The 19,078-nt window shown below is 39.8% G+C and overlaps 1 protein-coding gene across 4 annotated transcripts in view; it reads right to left on the minus strand.

The window, feature by feature from the left end:
* The window catches only part of NBAS (NBAS subunit of NRZ tethering complex), a 366,039-nt gene that overhangs the window by 292,976 nt on the left and 53,985 nt on the right, over positions 1–19,078 (minus strand). The gene's annotated exons all lie outside the window — the stretch shown is intronic.

Here is a 19,078-nt window from a genome sequence, read left to right on the forward strand (position 1 = left end):
AAATAAATAAATAAATAAATAAATAAATAAATAAATAAATAAATAAATAAAACAAAAGAGATTCAATACCTGCTTCCAAACCTTTCCTCCATTAATGCCTAATTGAGGAGTAAGCAGAAAAAGAGGCAGAATGATGGAACTAATCACATACTGTCCTCACTAGATGATAAAACCATGTAACTTGAATGAAAACAGTCGATGAAAAAGAAAGAAGTCTGAGGCCCAGCCCAGCACAATATACAGAATAAATGTTTCCTGAGTAACTGAATTTAAAGCTCCAACTTTCTCCTCAGGTAGCACAGTGAAAGGTACCAGAGCAACTCCACTTCCCCCTGCCAGTCCCCAAGCTTGCTGGTTCCAGCAGGAGGTGTGAGAAGATGAGGCAGGGAAAAGGGGAAAGGTCACAGCCACAGCGGGGAGGGAGAAAATGGGGGAAGGGGATGATTCACTGATAAAGATAGAACTAAACAAGGCTAAGCCGATAATCTGATAAAGGAAAGTGTTAAGAAAAAAATTTCAAACTATTTATGAAAGACTAAAAGCCATGAACACAGAGAAAAATACCATGTTCTTTGACACACCCTCAATACCTGAAAGAAGTCAATTCTTCATCTATAAATTGAATGCAATTTCAAATAAAATCCCAACAGAATTTTTCATGGGACTGAACACATACTAAAAGTAGACAAATCTGAAACTTACATGAGAGTGAGCAGTTCTAAGAAAAGCTAACTCCGTTCTCACTGCTAATCATTCCCTTTGTGAGCTGTGCTTTGTGCGTCTTCATCTGCAAATACTTTCCTACCTGGGGTCATTAAGACATTCTCCTTCAAATTCCACCATATTATACCTAAAACTTACAGGGGTGCCTAGGTGGCTCAGTCGGTTGAGCGTTCAACTCTTGATTTAGACTCAGGTCATAATTCCAGGGTTGTGGGATTGAGCTGCACGTCAGGCTCCATGCTGAGCGTGGAACCCACTTAAGATTCTCTTCTCTTCTCTCTCTCTCCCCACCGCCATCCCTCCCCTGCTATGCTCTCTAAAAAAAAATTTTTAATTTCTATTTATACAATGAAAAGATAAATCACACACCAGATGAACACACAAAAGTAACAGAGTATTAGCAAAGAATGTATATGGATCTCCCATAATCAGCCCAAAACAAAAATGGACAAAGCATTAAGAAAGTCACAAAAGGAGAAATCCAAAAGTCAGTAATGCAGATTAAAAAAACAAATTTAGGGGCGCCTGGCTGGCTCAGCTGGTAGGGCATGTATGTGACTCTTGATCTTGGCATTGTGAGTTCAAATCTCCATGTTGGCCACAGATACGTTAAAAAAAAAAAAAAATGAGTAAAATACAGAGAATGTTTAAGAACACAGTTAAAGTACTGGTGAAGCTTCAAATTGGAACGATCATTTTGGAGAATGATGTGGCAAACCTAACAAAAAGACATACCTGACAACCCCATAAACTATGTTCTAAGGACACTCTAGAGAAATTCTTGTACAGGTATATTTATCTCACGGTAAAAGAAGATTTTGTGCAGCACTATTTATAATGCAGGAGAATTAGATGTATTTTAAATGCTTAAAAGGAATGGATAAATTCAACAAATTATTCAGGAAAACATATACAACAACGATAGAACGGATACGTAGATAAGATGGTAGGTAAAGAAATGGGCCCCCCCCCCCCCGAAGCATGCACCAAAATCTTGAGAGCAGCTACCTCTAGAAAGGGATGAGGAGACAAACGAACGGAAGGAGGGAATTTGGGGGATTCTGTCTGTACTGTCTCTTTTACTCATGTATGTGTATGTACACGGACACACACACCCCTTAAGTAAATAAGAAAACGTTAGTATTTGTTAACTCTGAGTAGTAGATACTTAGGTGTTCATGACCTCATTCTCCGTACTTTTCTCTTTAACTTAAAAACAGGAACATCGAGATACGGTATCCCAAATCATGTACATAAATTTTGCCAGTTAGTGAAGTCCAGGAAAGAAAATGCAGTAAACTGGCTTTAGCACATAACACCCACCCACAAGTCTAGTCAAATACTGAAAATAAAATCAGCGTATCATTTACTTTGTGGCATTTAGAGGTTTTCATACATTAACGGTTATAGCTTAAGCATTCCGTGATTTACTGCTGAAAGGATCGTTAGATTTTTGCAGAAGTCAGCCCGCACACAGATAATACTCCAGAAAATAACTTACAGCATTAACAGTGTTCTGTTCCAGTGAATTCCTCCACCCAGAATACTTCCTTAAATATACTGGATATTTGGCTTAAGTGCTTACTTTAAGAATCATATTTTGAAGTAATGGTTTTAAAATTTTTCTATAAAAACATAAAGCAAAACAGATTTTCTACAGTGCAAATTAAGTTCTCTAGATTAAAGCACATGATGTGTGGGAATTGTAACTGTACTTCTTGACAAAAAGGAGAGAAAGACTGACCTTCCCGGTAATCTTCAACCTCAAAATTTTGTGGAAAATAGGAATATCATAGGTCTAGGTATAAGGCATCAGATTCCAGTACCTCTGCAACAAAGTAACTATGTGATGTTATCCCATCAATATTTACTAAATGCAAATTGTGTGCTAAGCAATGCGGAATATGGAATTATGGCAAGCAACTGAAGAAGCTTCGTGATGAACCATTTATAATTCTTCTTGGAATCCATTTGTAGTGTTACAGTATCTCCCAGTTCATCAGCATCGAGCACGGGGTGGCTCTTAGGGCCGTGCTTTCGATCCCCACCTGCTTTCCTCTGTTGGCCTTAGAGGTACACTGACGGGCAGGAATGAAAATGAGCGGCCCCCCCCCCGGGGGGGGTGGGGGGGGGGGGAAGCGGGGAGGGACAAGTCAACACAAACCACTGCCGCACAGGACCTCTTCAAAGACCTCGGAGGTAGGTACAAAGACAGCCAAAAGGACAGTACATGGAGGAAGGAGCCAAGGAAGGCTTCACAGTGAAAAGTTTATCTTTTAAACAATTTCCTGAATAAAGGGATCAGGTAAAGAACATTCCAAGCCCTGGGAATTCAATGTCAAAAAGCAGAGTGTCGTTTGTGAAACAGTGTTTGGAGAACAATGAATGCAGTGTGTGCTTCTAGCCTATAAAAAGGGAAGCAGGAGGGGGAGAGAAAGTTCAAAGGGGTCCTGAACACTACAGAATAGTTTGTCTTGCTCCCTTCTGGGCACTTGCCACCTTCCACCTTACCTTCTCTACCAGAAGTTATTTAAATCACGCCTCCATTAGCAAACTTGGAGCCACTTAGGAACAGGGATTGGATGTGCCTCCTTCATAGCATTTACCACAATTGTTTCACGCAAAACACATCTATCTGTACGCTATGTGCAAAGCACTACAAGGAACAACGATAAATAAGACACAGTCCTTGTCCTTGGCTTAACCTCCCCGGGCTTCAGCTCTCCCACCTGAGAAATGAAGGGGCTGAACCAAATGACGGATGAACCTCTTCCCCAGCTCTGACATCCTAAGAGGCTCAAACTCAGAGCAGGAACACAGGTATCAGACAACAAAAATAAACTGTGACAAATGGAGCCAAAAACACAAGAAGAGGTGACTTAAATGAGCAGGAGTAAAGGCGGTGGCCGAGCAGAACAAGGGGCAGCGATACGGGGGTGGTCAAGGCCGTCTGAGGAAAGGCAGCTGGGGACAAAATGCGTGTCCTTAGGCATCGCCCTACATGTGACACTGATGAACCGGGAGAGCTCCATGTGACACTACAAATTGTTTCCAAGAAGAATTGTAAATCGTTTATTAAGAAGGTCCTTCAATTTATAATTGTTGAAAGAATCTGCCATCTAGTGGCTCAAACTTCTGAAAGCGGAGGAAGGAAGTTTGCAATAGGAGAAACAGCTGTATATGCTCCGTCCAGTGACCGGTGGGCTTGTGGCATACAACCCACAGAAAGGGAAGAAGGAAGAAAAACACTACAGCTCTCAAAATTTTAAAGCGCCTAAGATCATGCCTGTCAAAATAAGGGCTCAAGAATTGTTACCTGCTGCTTCACAGCTAGAAGTCACTCCTCTCTTGGGATAATGGAAAATGTTCTCCTCATTTTAATTCATCTTCAGTGTACCTTACACATTCTTGATTTCAAAACCTTTACTACTTCAAAATTTAAGATTCCGCTGATCTCGTTATTAGATTAAGAGCTTATAGGAAGAAAACACACATAATTGGAACTCATTCAACAGCAGTGCTTTTCAAACGTTCGTATGCATCACAATCACCTAGAGCGCGCTCGTAAAAACAGACTGCTGGACCACACCTCCAGAGGTCTAATCGAGTTGGCCTAGGATGGAGTCCAAGAATCTGAGTATCGAACAATCTCCCCCCAGTGATTCTGATGCTGCTGGTGCAGAGACCACACTTTAAGAACGCAGCTTTGTATGATGTTTGAATCTATGATCGGAGCTCTGGAGGACACGGCTCACTAGAAATCAAATTATGAAACATGGCATGCTTAAGGATGATCACAGAAAACTAATTTTAATGAATGGTTAGTTTTTAAAGGCAAAACAATGAGAATTTTTCTTCAATAGGAAAAACACTATAAAAGACTGGTTAGTTTAGTAATAAAAAATCATTCCATTTTCCTACAGTTTAATAATTAGGCATTTAATATATTTAAATTTGAGGGGTACCTGGTTATAAACTCCTTAAAACACAATTTATAATAATTCAAAATCAAGAGGTGTGAGGAAATATATAAAGTTCAATACTCTTTATTTTAGATCTTTCAAGCAGAACTGAACCCATACTGAGATAGATGGTTGGATGGCATAGAACAGAGGTCAGCCAACATTTTCTATAAAAAGCCAGAGAACACATATTTTAAGCTCTGTGGACCATAAATGGTCTCTTTCACAACTACTCAGTCACAGTACAAAAGAGCACAGACAACATGTTAAAAAAAAAAAAAAAAAGCATTACAAAGTTTTAATAAAATTTTATTTGTGGACACTGAAATTTGAACTTCCTATAATTTTCATGGATCATAAAATTTTGGGGGGGGAGGGGGATTTCCATTTTTTAAAATGTAAAATCCATTCTTGGCTGATAAGCTACCTTAAAGCAGGTCAGATTTGGCCCACAGCCCATAGTTTTCTAGGCTCTGGTACAGAGAAAAGCTTACTGAGTGTGAGTATCAGACGACCTGAGTTTACCACATAGAGTTGTATCATCCTAGGAGACACTATTAACCTCTCAGAGCTTTGGTTTCTCCAACTATACAAGAGCAGCTATAATACCATCTTATTGGATTGGAGATTGAAATTCAATAAATATCTGGTAGTCCGTAAAGACTCTAAAATTTTTCAATTATAACCTTAATACCTTCAGGTTTAGTCAATTCAGTATCAATTCAGGAAGCACCTTCATTTTTCAAGGTACTGTGCTAGCAGTGTAAGAAATGCTTCGTAGGGAAACCAAATTTTCCCTGCCCGGAAGGAATTTACAGTCCCATGGGGTAATGGGGCTGTAATTTCACCTAAAAAAGGCTTGAAAAAACCTGTTTCAGGCCTTCCATTCATATTAGTTGTTTAACCTGAGCTCTTACATTTTAATTCTTCCATTCCCAGGCTTTCATTCATTTACCCAACAAATATTTCATTGAGCGCCCTATGCACCAGGCCACATTCTAAACTCTGAAAAAAATAGCTACAAATAACACAAAGTTCCTGCCCTCAAGGAGTTTATATTCCAGTGAATATTGCTTCTCCCCTTTTTCATGCTTTAACAAAGCCAAGTAAATGTTAACAACTGAACCATAATTTACTGATATTCCATGCAAAAAAGCATGTGATAAGCATTGATAATACAGTGCTAAGACCAGTGCAGATAAATGAAGGAAAAAAAAAAAAAAAAAAACCAAGGACATTCCAATCAGAGGAAAAAAGAAGAACCCCGAAAACCTTTAAGAAAAAAATCATTTTGAGAAATCTAATATATATATATATATATATATACACATATACACACGCACACATATATATATATGTGTGTGTGTGTATATATATATATATATATATACACACACACACATATATATCTAGAGTTATCTAGAGCAAGAGTCAGTAAACTACAGTCCCTGGACCAAATCCAGCCCACTGCCTATTTTTGTGAATAAAGCTTTCTTAGAACACAGTCCTGCTCATTCATTTATATACTGTTATGGCTGCTTTCAACACGGCAGTGCAAGAGTTGAATAGTTACAACAGAGACCATGTGGTCTTTTACAAAAAAGGTGTGCCAATCTTGGTGTAGAGCAAAGAAACATGAGGGGATGTGGCAGAAGGTTAGAGAGGTTAAAAGACCAAATTATAAAAGGCCTTTAATACATTGGGGCGTCTGGCTGGCTCAGTCTGTGGAGCATATGACTCTTGATCTCAGGGTTTTGAGTTCAAACCGCATGTTGGGTGTGGAGATTACTTAAAAATTAAAAAAAAAATTTTTTTTAAAGGCTTTTAACACTAAATTCAGGAGTTACATCTGTATCTCAATGGCTAAAGGAAATTAGAGGATTTATAAGTAGGTGATCAGACTTATATCGGACTTGTACTCCATGCTGGAAACATAACAGAAAAGAAATTAGAGGAGACCAGACAGGAAGCAGGGAACACACTTGATAAAGTAGAGAGTGTCTGAGCTAGAAGGATGGCAGGAGAAATAAAGAGGCAGAGACAGATTTAATACATTGAAGAGAAAAATAATCATCAAGTCGTTAAGATTCGTAAGAATGAGTTAAGAATTATCTAAAGCAAATCTCAGGGCACCTGGGTGGTTCAGTTGGTTGAGCAACCGACTTTGGCTCAGGTCATGATCTCACAGTTTGTGGGTTCGAGCCCCACATCAGGCTCTGTGCTGACCGCTTGCTCGGAGCCTGGAGCCTGCTTCAGATTCTGTGTCTTCGTCTCTCCCTCTGACTCTCCCACTCTCTCTCTCAAAAATAAATGAACATTAGGGGCACCTGGGTGGCTCAGTCGGTTGAGCGTCCAACTTCAGCCCAGGTCACAATGTCATAGTTTGTGGGTTCGAGCCCTGCATCAGGCTCTGTGCTGACCCCTTGCTCAGAGCCTAGGGCCTGCTTCAGATTCCGTGTCTCCTTCTCTCTCTGCCCCTCCCCCGCTCACGCTTTGTCTCACTCTGTTTCTCGAAAATAAATAAAGGTAAAAAAATTAAAAAATTAAAAAATAATAAAGCAAATCTCAGGGTTCTGGCCTGGAAGAAATGCTATATACCAAGATTCAGGAATACAGGAGAAAATGCACATTTGGAGGTAAAAAGCAATTAACAGAATATAATTGAATATGAGGAACTTGTGAGCTAGCTACCCAAGAAACGATGTTCTGTAAGCAAGTGAATAAATAGCTGTGTGGCTTACAAGTGACTTATGGGATACAGATTTGGGAGATATCACATACGCATTTAAGTGCTGACTGGTTTGCTTAAAGTTGCCTATAAAAATATATAGAATAGGTAAGAAAAACAATGGCCAAAGGACTCCACTGAAAATCTACTAGAATTAATAATCAGGCTCAGCATGGCTATAGAACACAAGACCAATATACGTAAATCAATTGTATTTCTATATACTAGTAATAAGCACTCGGGAAAAAAAAATTAACTTTTCCAAATTTTCAGACACCAGTGTACCTCTTTCAAATGATTTATGGCACACAAAAAAATATTATTTATAACACATTTATTTAAAGTGAACATGCTTTTCTTTTTAATTTAGCTTGGTCATAATCACAACTCTGTTGACATCATGGATTTTCTATACAAATTAGTTTCAAATAAAGACTTGTGCATGTCCTACCTAAAGCCACCACACATGTACCTGTTACACTTTGGGAGAGACAATGTAAGCAGAATAGAAAATGACACGTAAGATGGACGAATTTCCCGGATGCCCAGGTGACGGTGGTGATCCCTGTCATAAGAGGTACAAGGGGACACACACAGGTTTTTGGAAAGGCAGATGTTCTTGACTGAATGCACCGGTGTGCAGGTCTTGTAACTTGTCCCAGGCCAAACTGGGGAGTAGGGAAGTGATGGTAATGCTGCGTCGGTTTTTCGATGCATGTGCACACACGTTATACATATATAAAGAACAAACACGCTCTTAGGAGGTAGAATTTGGATACAAAAGTTCTACTGGCAAAAGCCAAATACGTTAGATGATGGCTGTTTTAATTTATTGACGAGGGGAATTCTTCCACGATGTATCCATACACCAAATCATCACATTACACACTTTAAAAATACCTTACAATTTTGTCACTTCTACCTCAATAAAGCTGGAGGAGGGAAAAACAGCTCTACCGGAAAGGCCATTCTTACCAAAGTCATGGAAAAATCCAGGCACTTCAGCTAGGTCTATAATGCCCTTTTTCTGTCTGTACTTACTGAACAAATTTTTTATTATATTTGGGCTTCCCATATCGGTCTGTTGAGACAAGTGGCCTGGCTCATGGGAGTTCACTTTCAAAATAAAATATTAAGTTTTGAGTTAATATTTGCCAAGACTTTAAGGTCTGTGTCTAGATTTTTTTTACATGTGGATGTGCAGTCACTTAGCACTATTTGTTGAAAAGACGGTCTTTGCTCCATTGAACTGCCTTTGCTCCTTCATCAAAGATAAGCTGGCTATGGGCACCTGGGTGGCTCAGTTGGTTAAGCATCCAACACTTGATTTCGGCTCAGGTCATGATCTCAACAGTTCATGAGACTGAGCCCCGGGTCAGGCTTTGCACTGACAGCATGGAGCCTGCTTGGGGTTCTCTCTCTGTCCCTCTCTCTGTCACTCCCACCTACCCACCTCACACATGCCCTCTCTCTCTCAAAATAAATAAGTGAAATAAACTTTAAAAAATTACCTGATAAAAAAACCCACATAAATATTAACATCAATCTTTTGAGCTTGGTTAGTTCCTGAGGGTGATATACTCTCTGTAAGCTGAAAAATTCAGTTGCTGGGGCTACAAAGCCAGAGTATTGACTGGGGTAACCTTGCTAAAGAAATGCTTGCTAACTGGTGGAAAACTGTTTGGGTATCAAATCATGCTCCACGAACTTTTGTTTTACTGTTTGTCATCCCTACACCCCACCAATGCCTTAGCAGCCTGACACGAACAGGCTTCCAAGGAATATCTACAGGCATAGAATAAACACACTCATACATTCTCTCCCCCTGCCGCACCCCATGGGGCTACACAAGAGAATAAAACCACCGAGCTGTGTTACTTCTACACCTATGTCCTACACAGTCAGCTCCTGACAGGCTCAGGTCTGGCCTCGGAGCACTTCTCAATCCAGTATTCCCAGCAGCCACAGCCTATGGAGAGGAGAGACACCTAAAATGAAATTTATTCCTATCCTTCATTAGGACAACTTCAAAAGCAAGGATATCTTGTATTCATTTTATTTAATCTTTCAGAGCTTTAGCGCAAAGGTTCTCAAGAGGGATGGGGGATTATAAAGCCTTTTAACACATGCTGAGATCCCATCCTACACCTTACCTTATCAAGCCTTCAAGAGTACAGCCTACGTATGCGCATTTTTTTAATTCTCAATAAGTGATTCTGTTGTCCACACCTCATTAACAACCACTAGCCTAGCAAGCAGAATGTCCATGGAAATACTAATAATTTAGATTTCCCAGATGTCCCTGACCCTGTTTCCTTCCCTCAACCCACAGCTGATGCCAACCGTCATCTAAAAGACTTAACTCCCTCCCAATCCTTAGGATGGACTTAAGCAACTCTTCTGCAAAAGCCCAGTATGTTCAGCATCCACCCATCTGGTCAATTTCATGCCTAACCTTGTATCCAGATTTCAGAACTACCCAGGTTCTGAAACTAAATTCACCTTCTACTCCAACATTAGTAGTTTAATTATTAAAGTCTTTCTCAAACTTGTTTGTTCTCTCAGGAAAAAAAGTTCTCCCTTTGAGCCCTAGCTCCCCTCTCTAGTGAGCCCCATGGACTGCTAGGTATCCCTGACAATGGGTCTATCTCTAATGCCTACTACTAAAGTCCCTACCACAATCTTCCTCTGTTAAATGCTCCGTAGTAGTCTATACTATACCGAAGGTACTTGAGCAGCTTAATAAAACCATCTACTGTCTGTGCCCAGTGCAGTGCCAGCAAAGAACAGTCCAGAAAGAAGGACTTGCCTTGAGATTACACAGCTCAACAGTAGAACCAAGAACAAAATTGAGATCTCCTGTCTCCTAACCCACTACACATTCTGCTATGTCAGAAAACTATATATTTTTTTTTAGTTTTCTATTTGTCCATAAAATAAAATTAAACATCACTCCTTCATTTCTATAAAATAAGCTAAAGAGTCTTCTTTTAGCTCTCTACTCCCAAGAGGAAGGCACAACAGCTATCATAGCTCCAAGTAGAAGCAAAAATTCAATCAGGCCCAAGTTACTTCTTTAAATTGCATTTCCGTAAATCTTTGCAGAGGGACTGTAGAGTAGTCCTTATAAGGGGGGAGAGGGGCAATAACTAAAGTAAAAGATTTATAAAGATCTTTTATAAAGACCTTTTTGTACATAATTGTAACATAAATTGTTTTTAATGTTTATTTATTGTTGAGAGAGGGAGAGACAGACGGAACACAAGTGATGGAGGGGCAGAGAGAGAGGGAGACACAGAATCTGAAGCAGGCTCTAGGCTCTGAGCTGTCAGTACAGAGCCAGAAGCTGGGCTCAAACTCACAAACCATGAGATCATAATCTAAGCTGAAGTCGGACACTTAACCAACTGAGCCACCCAGGCACCCCTATGTAACTGTAACATAAAGGGGATGAGCCCCCCCATCAAAGAATCTCCAAACATAGAAGTCTTCAACTTAAAAGACAGCCAGCTTGGTGCACACCTGGGTGGCTCAGTCGGTTAAATGTCTGACTCTTCTTTTTAGGTCAGGTCATGATCTCATAGTCCATGGGATCGAGCCCCACATTGGGCTCTGTGCTGGGGGTGCAGAACCTGCTTGAGATTCTCTCTCTCTCTCCCTCTCTCTCTCTCTGCCCCTCCTCTGCTCACTCTCTCATTCTCTCTCAAAAAAAAAAAAAAGACAGGGGCGCCTGGGTGGCTCAGTCAGTCAAGTGTCAGACTTTGGCTTAGGTCATGATCTCACAGTTTGTGAGTTTGAGCCCCGCATCAGGCTCTGTGCTGACAGCTCAGAGCCTGGAGCCTGCTTCAGATTCTGTGTCTCCCTCTCTCTGTTCCTCCGCTGCTCAGAACTGTCTCTCTTTCTCTCTAAAAATAAAGATTAAAAAAAAAAAAAGACAGCCAGCTGAAAGCTGCTGAGGACCAAGAAACTGCTGAGTCACACATGACTACCTATCTGTAACATATTCTGATGAAAACAGATCACAGGATACAGCCAAGACACTCCATTTCCCTGTCTCTCTGAAGACAAGTGCCTGTAAAGCCAAAAAATTTAGTCTGTGAAGCTCAGAAGTCCCTTATTCACATCCAAAAGCTTTCACCTCTATGAGACAATGCAGCTTTCTCTACAGACAACAGCACCCTTGGTTTCTCCTCAAAAAAACTGACCTGAACTTAAAGAAAGGAGAATTTTCTCATGCTGGAGAAATGAGAAATTGAGAGGTAAAATGAAAAAATCCTTAATATAAGGTCAACTCGATTACTGACATTCATACTTCTCAGTACAGTCTGCACATTAATCTCTCAAATGCCAATAGCCAGTACATTATCACAGGCCAAATGTACTCTCACTGCAGTGGGAGATAATCAGCAATGATCAGAACTACAGTATTCTTTTCTAGAAGCAATCCTTCATAAAGCTATTAATCTTACCTAGTTAGAGTTTGGGAAAAATTCTTAACGCAATTATACCTAACTGGTCCTCCAGCTGTCAATATAGCATATCTTTTCTAAGTTTATTTATTTTGAAAGAGACAGAAACAGCGTGAGTGGGGGAGGGGCAGAGAGAGCAAGAGAGAATCCTAAGCAGGTTCCACGCCATCAGCACAGAGCATGACGTGGGGCTTGAACCCACAAAACCGTGAGATCATGACCTGAGCCGAAACCAAGAGTCAGACACTTAACCAACTGAGCCACACAGGTGCCCCGGCGTATCTTTTCACTTACCAATGCCCGGATTCTCACAGAATACATATGACCTTAAGAACCAGAAAGACAGGCACTATTACAGCAATGTAATGTCTGTGAAAATCCACTCACTGACTTCCAAATGCATCTCATAGGTCTAAATAGAACTTATACCTCCTGGGAAAATAAAATTTGCCTGAGCCCTTAGATTAACCTTTAAGGTAAGGAACTCTCAATGCTACTCTCTTCACAAGATCAAATTTCAAGATTTATGGGACTCACCTCCATTTTCCCAAAGGTGATATATGAAGAGACTGGCCCTTCTGCATACGCTGCTGAACCCCTTCCCAATCTATGTCCAAGACTCTTTTCCTTCCATTTTGTGCCAGTGAAGTTACCATCCTGTCACCTGAGAACTCATCACACCACAAAATTTTGGACTTCCCACTAAGTACTAGCTTTTTTTTTTTTTTTTTTTTGGACTACTGCCTTTATCCCATGGGTATGAAGCGTTCATGTATCTAAAATGGCTAAGGTTTTGTTTAGGGGAAATCAGAAACCCACATGAGATGACCAGATCAACGCACATAAGGCATAGCCCTCTAACACTTCAGGATGCCATTACTTAGAGGTATCCCTCAGTCTCCTCTGAAATGAACAGCTTTCTGCAGACCATGGCCTCCCTATACGACCTCTGAGCCTCGCTCGAAATAGCAGCAGCTCCAATCAGTGCATCCGTTACCTACAACTGGAGTCCTTGTAATCTGTAACCTACTTTAAGGCAACCATAGCTTATTATCCCCTGTAAATGCTGTTTCAAGTTCCTTCTATTCAAACTGTATTTGCCCTAAAATAGTTGATTAAGATGAAAAAAAAATTATGATCATCCAAACGCTTGGATTCTTCCTTTGCCCAACAGTGACACACATTTATTAGTCATGGTTCTTTTGCCACAGACAGTAGGAGTATCTTTCTTAACATAAACATGAATAGCTTTCTTAATATAAAAAATGTTCAAATGAAGTCTTGTTTAAAGGGTCTCTTTTTCTTTCTTACTCATCCTTTATATATTACAGTTTTACTGAAGTATGATTTATACTCCATGAAACTTGCCAGCAGGAGAGAGAGTTAGGGGTAATGGAAATACCCTAAAACTGATTGTAGTAGTGATTGCACAATTATGTACATTTACTTTAAAAATCACCGAATTACACACAAAATCAGTATCAAAGAGTCATCAAGGATTCAAGGCATGGGTGGTTCTCTGAGGCATCGGAGAAGGCATGTTCTCAGAGACTTTTTGACATTGTTGAGATGTAAATTAGAGTCTAGGAAAAGTTACATTCAAACACTCTTTGCGTAGTTATCAAGGAATTTTTCAACCTTCAAAGTTGACTACATCAGATTTTGCTTACAGAAATTTACAGTGGGGGCATCTGGGTGGCTCAGTCGGTTAAGCATCGGACTTCAGCTTAGGTCATGATTTCACGGTTTGTGGGTTCGAGCCCCACATCGGCTCTGTGCTGACAGCTTAGAGCCTGGAGCCTGCTTTGGATCCTGTGTCTCCCTCTTTCTCTCTGCCCCTCCCCTGTTTATGCTTGGTCTCTGTCTCTCAAAAATAAATAAAAATGTTTAAAAAAATTTTTTTAATTAAAAAATTTTACAGTGAAGTTAGAAACAAAACTTTTTAAAAAAAGTGATTGCTGTTGAAAGTGGTGTCATTTAAAAATAGATGAAGTCGGGGCGCCTGGGTGGCGCAGTCGGTTAAGCGTCCGACTTCAGCCAGGTCACGATCTCGCGGTCCGTGAGTTCGAGCCCCGCATCAGGCTCTGGGCTGATGGCTCAGAGCCTGGAGCCTGTTTCCGATTCTGTGTCTCCCTCTCTCTCTGCCCCTCCCCTGTTCATGCTCTGTCTCTCTCTGTCCCAAAAATAAATAAACGTTGAAAAAAAAAATTAAAAAAAAAAAAAATAGATGAAGTCTTCAATTTGAACTCAACTCATACTGAGCACCCTTATTTGTGAATAGGACTCCCAAAATAGACTGGTCATAGCCAGAGGAGAGACTCTACATCTGAATCTCCACCACTGAGCACAGCACTCAAAGCAACTGCGGTCCCCTCTAAGAATGCAGAGGGGGTAAGAAATTCCTCTTAGCTGTAATCAAGGTGCCAGCTAAGCCAAAATTAACAAATATTAAAAATAGAAATGAGGAGGCAGGGAGGTATTGGGGTGGGTCTAGAAGGGGAGCAGGACCAGTAAAGGAGGCAGAGAGGTGGATAAAATACATTCATTAGGCAGTGAGGACATGTAAAGAAGAAAACGGCCAAAATCAGCAAATCCATACAGGGAACCTGAAGCTACTCAATTAACTTATGTTTCATATTACCCAATTTACCACCTCGATTTCTCTTCTTCAACAGTGCTCACAGCATTAGGCAAAACAATGAATTTCATAAAACCTTGAGTTTGTACATTACCAATTTATTCCAACTCCTCTCTGGCTGATTTATTTCACATTTATAAAATCCTTGTAGATGATAAATATCACAGGCTCACATTACTAGAGTAACCAAAAATAAATAAAAATGTGATGAATATTTCAGCTTCTTTCATTTAAGAAAAGACTGCATAATGGAAAAAATAAACAACCTAGCAATATTTTTGTCAGGCACAACAGGGCATTTACATGTAACATACGCCTTGCTTTGTAACAATTTTCATTCAGAAACCTTAACGCAGTCATCCATCTTCAAGCTGACTGCTCTCAAGAATCGTATATGATTGCAGAACCAACAATAGGCCTTCCTTCTGTGGTTTGATAACATATTTAAATTTCTAAAATTTTTAGAGACCACCCCCCAAAAAATAGGGTGATCCTGGGCCAGAAAGTGAAAGCCTTAAGAGTAATAAATGGAATCCGACTTATGACAAATTGTTACGTAAGAAGTACTCAGTGAATGATAATTTCAAACAGATGGTGCCAAGAGAACCCCACTTACCCTCCAGAAATAATGCCAGAAAAAAGAAGAAATCCAACATTGACCTTTATAATAAATCAAGACGGTGGAGAAGACCATAATGAAATGAACAAAGCAAAACAAACAAAACAAGAAAGTATTAAGATAGAAAATACGCTTCTTTTAAAGGGGGCAAGAAAAATAAAATAGAAATGTGAGGGACGAATAAGAACACAAAATAGAAGAAAAAAGAGAACAATCAAAACAAACTTAATTTTCCTTTCCACTCAGGCAATTAAAATTACTTATCCAAGAAACCCACAGAGGTAAAAGTATCATTCAGCAAAACAGAATCTTATACTAGACATGGGGGCTTCTAGAAAAACGTACACTATACATTCTTTGCCTTCAGGTACCTGACATTCCAAGGGGTGACAGAGGATCCATTCACCAAAACAGAAAGAAAAATAAAACAAGAGGTGACTTATACATAAGTGGACATAGCAAGTCCATGTAAGAAAACAAATAGGCCCACATTGCCTGTGGCCTGAACTGGGACGTTATCAGCCGAGACTCACCCAGCCTCTAGCATCTCCCAACCGAACCAACATTCCTCCAACAAAGCTGATCATATGTTCTCGTCTCAGAAATCTGAGTTCCCTTAAGAACAAGCTGCCACTCAAGCTCCCAATTATCTGATCCCCAACTTGCCTTCCCAAGGCCCCACCTCCCATGGCGACCATCACCGCTCTTCCCCTGCCACACGCGCCCTACAGTGGCAGCCAAACCACCCCACCTGCCATTTCCCCAAAGCGTACTGTGGCTTCCTTCCTCTGGTCACTGTTCACACCATCACTCTGTCTGGAATATCCACCATGCCCAGATTGTATCCATTCTCCAAAGCAACTGCGAGTGCTGCCTGCCACAGTCCTTCCTTGAAAGACCAGGGAAATATCTCCTTCATCTGGATCCCCACATCACCATACCTGCACCTTTTTAAGGGCCCTAACATATACTGCATTCCAGTATACACACATACCCACATAATAGATACACACGTACATATCTGTACGCACATTTAAGTAGAGAAAATGCATATTAGACATTAGAAGTATATGTACGTGTATATAACATATGCATATATCACTTCCCTCAAGATCTTGAGGTCAGGACCGTCCTTCACCCTCACATCTTCCACAACACCTAGTGGAGTGTGTTGCATGCAAGCCACAATAAAAAAGAGTAATGGAAAGCAAGCCAAAGAAAAACAGACTTTCTACCCTCAATCTTTGTAATGCAGACAACTCCTCTAACAGAATGCACTTTTCAATGGAGGACAGATTAAATTTTTATAAATGTATGTATGTGCTAAGAAAGATATAATATAAAATCTTTATAAATGTATGTATGTGCTAAGAAAGGTAGAATATAAAATTTTTAAACGTATAGAGGTACCAAGAAAGGTATTAATACCTACGCTTGAAAACAACAAAATCAGGTTGAATAAAACAAAGGCCTTGAAAGAGCAAAACAGCAAAACCTGGCTTGAACATAATAAAATAAATAAAATAATAAAACACTGTATCCAAGAAGATGCAAACCAACAGGTCACCCTCAACAGAAATCAAACCGGCCAGCAGAGCGTCGTGGGTATAATACACACACTGTCCAGGCTTGGCAAAATTCACAACGGAAAGCTGAGCGTGTCAAAGCAAAAATACATGCTACCCCCCTTCTAGCGGCAAAATTTAAATTCAAGACTTCACGTGAAGCTATGCAAGGAAAACACAGTATCTCAACTATAAAAACGTACATTAAGAGGCCACACTTCATATAAGTTGACAAGAATAAAATAAAAACAACACAATTTTCTTATTGTTGTAATGTGTTTATTTTATAATCAAAAGAAATGTTTTATGAAAATGGCAGCAATTTGCAGCACATACAATTACATTCAGTTTTATAACAACGTAAAGACCGCTAACTGTGCATGTGGTCACTCAACCATACCCAAAATAAAAGTCTATTATTTCAGATTGGAAAATAATATGCTAAATACAATAAACAATTTTTTTTAATTCTTTAATTAACTAGACTTGCAACTGATTTTCCAATTTCTTAAGGAGACACCAAACCGACTCTTTAAGGCAAGAGCCACACAAACTAAAAGGAAGAAATTAATGGTATTATATCTACTCACTACTATCATTTCCTGAGTACCTACTATGTCTAATCCTCAAAGCAACTAGTGACTCACTGAATACTCATTTCAATTCCTTTCTTCCCTTAAGAGAGATTCATAAAATAACTACAGAGAACTTCTAGAAAGGAGAAATACAACAACTGAAGCAAAAAACACAATGCCTAGCTTAAAAAGAGGAGGCATATGGGACACCTGGGTGGCTCAGCCAGGTAAGCCTCCGACTTCGGCTCAGGTCATGATCTCACAGTTCATGAGTTAAAGCCCTGTGGCAGGCTTAGTGCTGACAGCTCGGAGCCTGGAGCCTGCGTGGGGGTTCTGTGTCTCCCCCTCTCTCTCTGCCCCTCCCCCGCTTGTTCGTGTTCTCTGTCTCTCTCAAAAATAAACATGAAAAAAAAAAAAAGAAGCCATAGAATTAGTAAAAAGAAAAAAAAAAAGATATATCAGAAAAGAGTACCAGAACAGATTTTTCTTTATAAATAGGATATCATATGTATCATTAATTCATTGTATTTATAATATATCTCAAAAGTGCCTCAAACTACTTTCGTCATGGGTGTCCATGTTTATATGGAAAAAATTAAAACAGCCTCTTTTTTTCAACAAAAAATAAAGGAGAAAAAAAGAGTGAGAATAAAGGGGAGTCCAAGGAGACTCAACATCTAGAGAACAGACATTCCAGAGAGAAAAGAGAAAACACAGGGGAAGAAACAATCAAAGAAATAAGTCAGCAAATTTTCCCAAAAGTGAGTATTCAAACTGAAGGGTCAACACTGTGGGTATAACAAAACTACTCTAAGACATTACATGGTCAAGTTTCAGAACACTGTGGGAAAATAAAAAAGAATCTGAGTTTCCAGAGGGAAGGGTGTCAAAAAAAATAAATAAAACAAAGAAAAAAGTGTATCAGAATTCTCAAGGGCAGCACTAGAAGCTAGACGACAATGGAGCAGTCTCTTCAAAATTCTAAAAGGAAAATTATTTCCAGCCTACAATTCTATCCAGGCACATTATCAATGAAGCATGAAGACAGAATAAAAGCCATTTTCAGACAGGCAAGGCCTGAAAAAATATACGCTTCCCATGGACTCTTCCTCAGGGAATTACAGAGTTTCACCAAAACAGTGAAATAGACCAAAAAAGAAAAAAAAAAAAAAAACCATAGCATCCAGGAAACAGGTGATGTCACAAAAAATAATAACAATAATAATAACAAAAGCAATTCTCAGCATGATGATGAAGTGAAATTCTTAACAGAAGTTGCAAACCCAAATCAGAGCAGGTCAGAAAGTGCTGAGAAAAGACTACAAGAAGATGATACCTACAGAATATGATGTACTAAAAGGGGGTCTACACTATGGGGGTGAGTTTAGGGTTAGGGCAAACAAACAAAAAAATTAACTACAAGAATACACACAGTTAAGAAGTTCCCAAACAGATCTTACTATAACCTACAAAGCCCCTCTATGATTTAGTACTCACCTCATCTCTTTCAGATCAGTATATTACTCTACTCACTCGGTCAGCTTCAGCCAAACTGGCCTCCTTGCTATTTCTAGAAAATGGCCAGTACACTCCCAACTCATTTTTCTTTGGCTGTTCCTTCTGCACAGAACATTTTTCCCTCAGAGAGCCAGATAAGTAAATACCCTCGCCCCTTACAAGTCTTTGCGCAAATGTCACTTTCTCAAGGAGGGTAATCAGTCAACCCGAATTAAAATTACAACTCGTGCCCTACTCCCCACCGCGTCATGGCCACTGTCCTCCATCCCTGTTGATCCTTT

The sequence above is a fragment of the Herpailurus yagouaroundi genome, unplaced genomic scaffold, assembly GCF_014898765.1.
Source record: "Herpailurus yagouaroundi ecotype Mexico unplaced genomic scaffold, PumYag 188, whole genome shotgun sequence".
NCBI classification, from domain to species: Eukaryota; Metazoa; Chordata; class Mammalia; order Carnivora; family Felidae; genus Herpailurus; species Herpailurus yagouaroundi.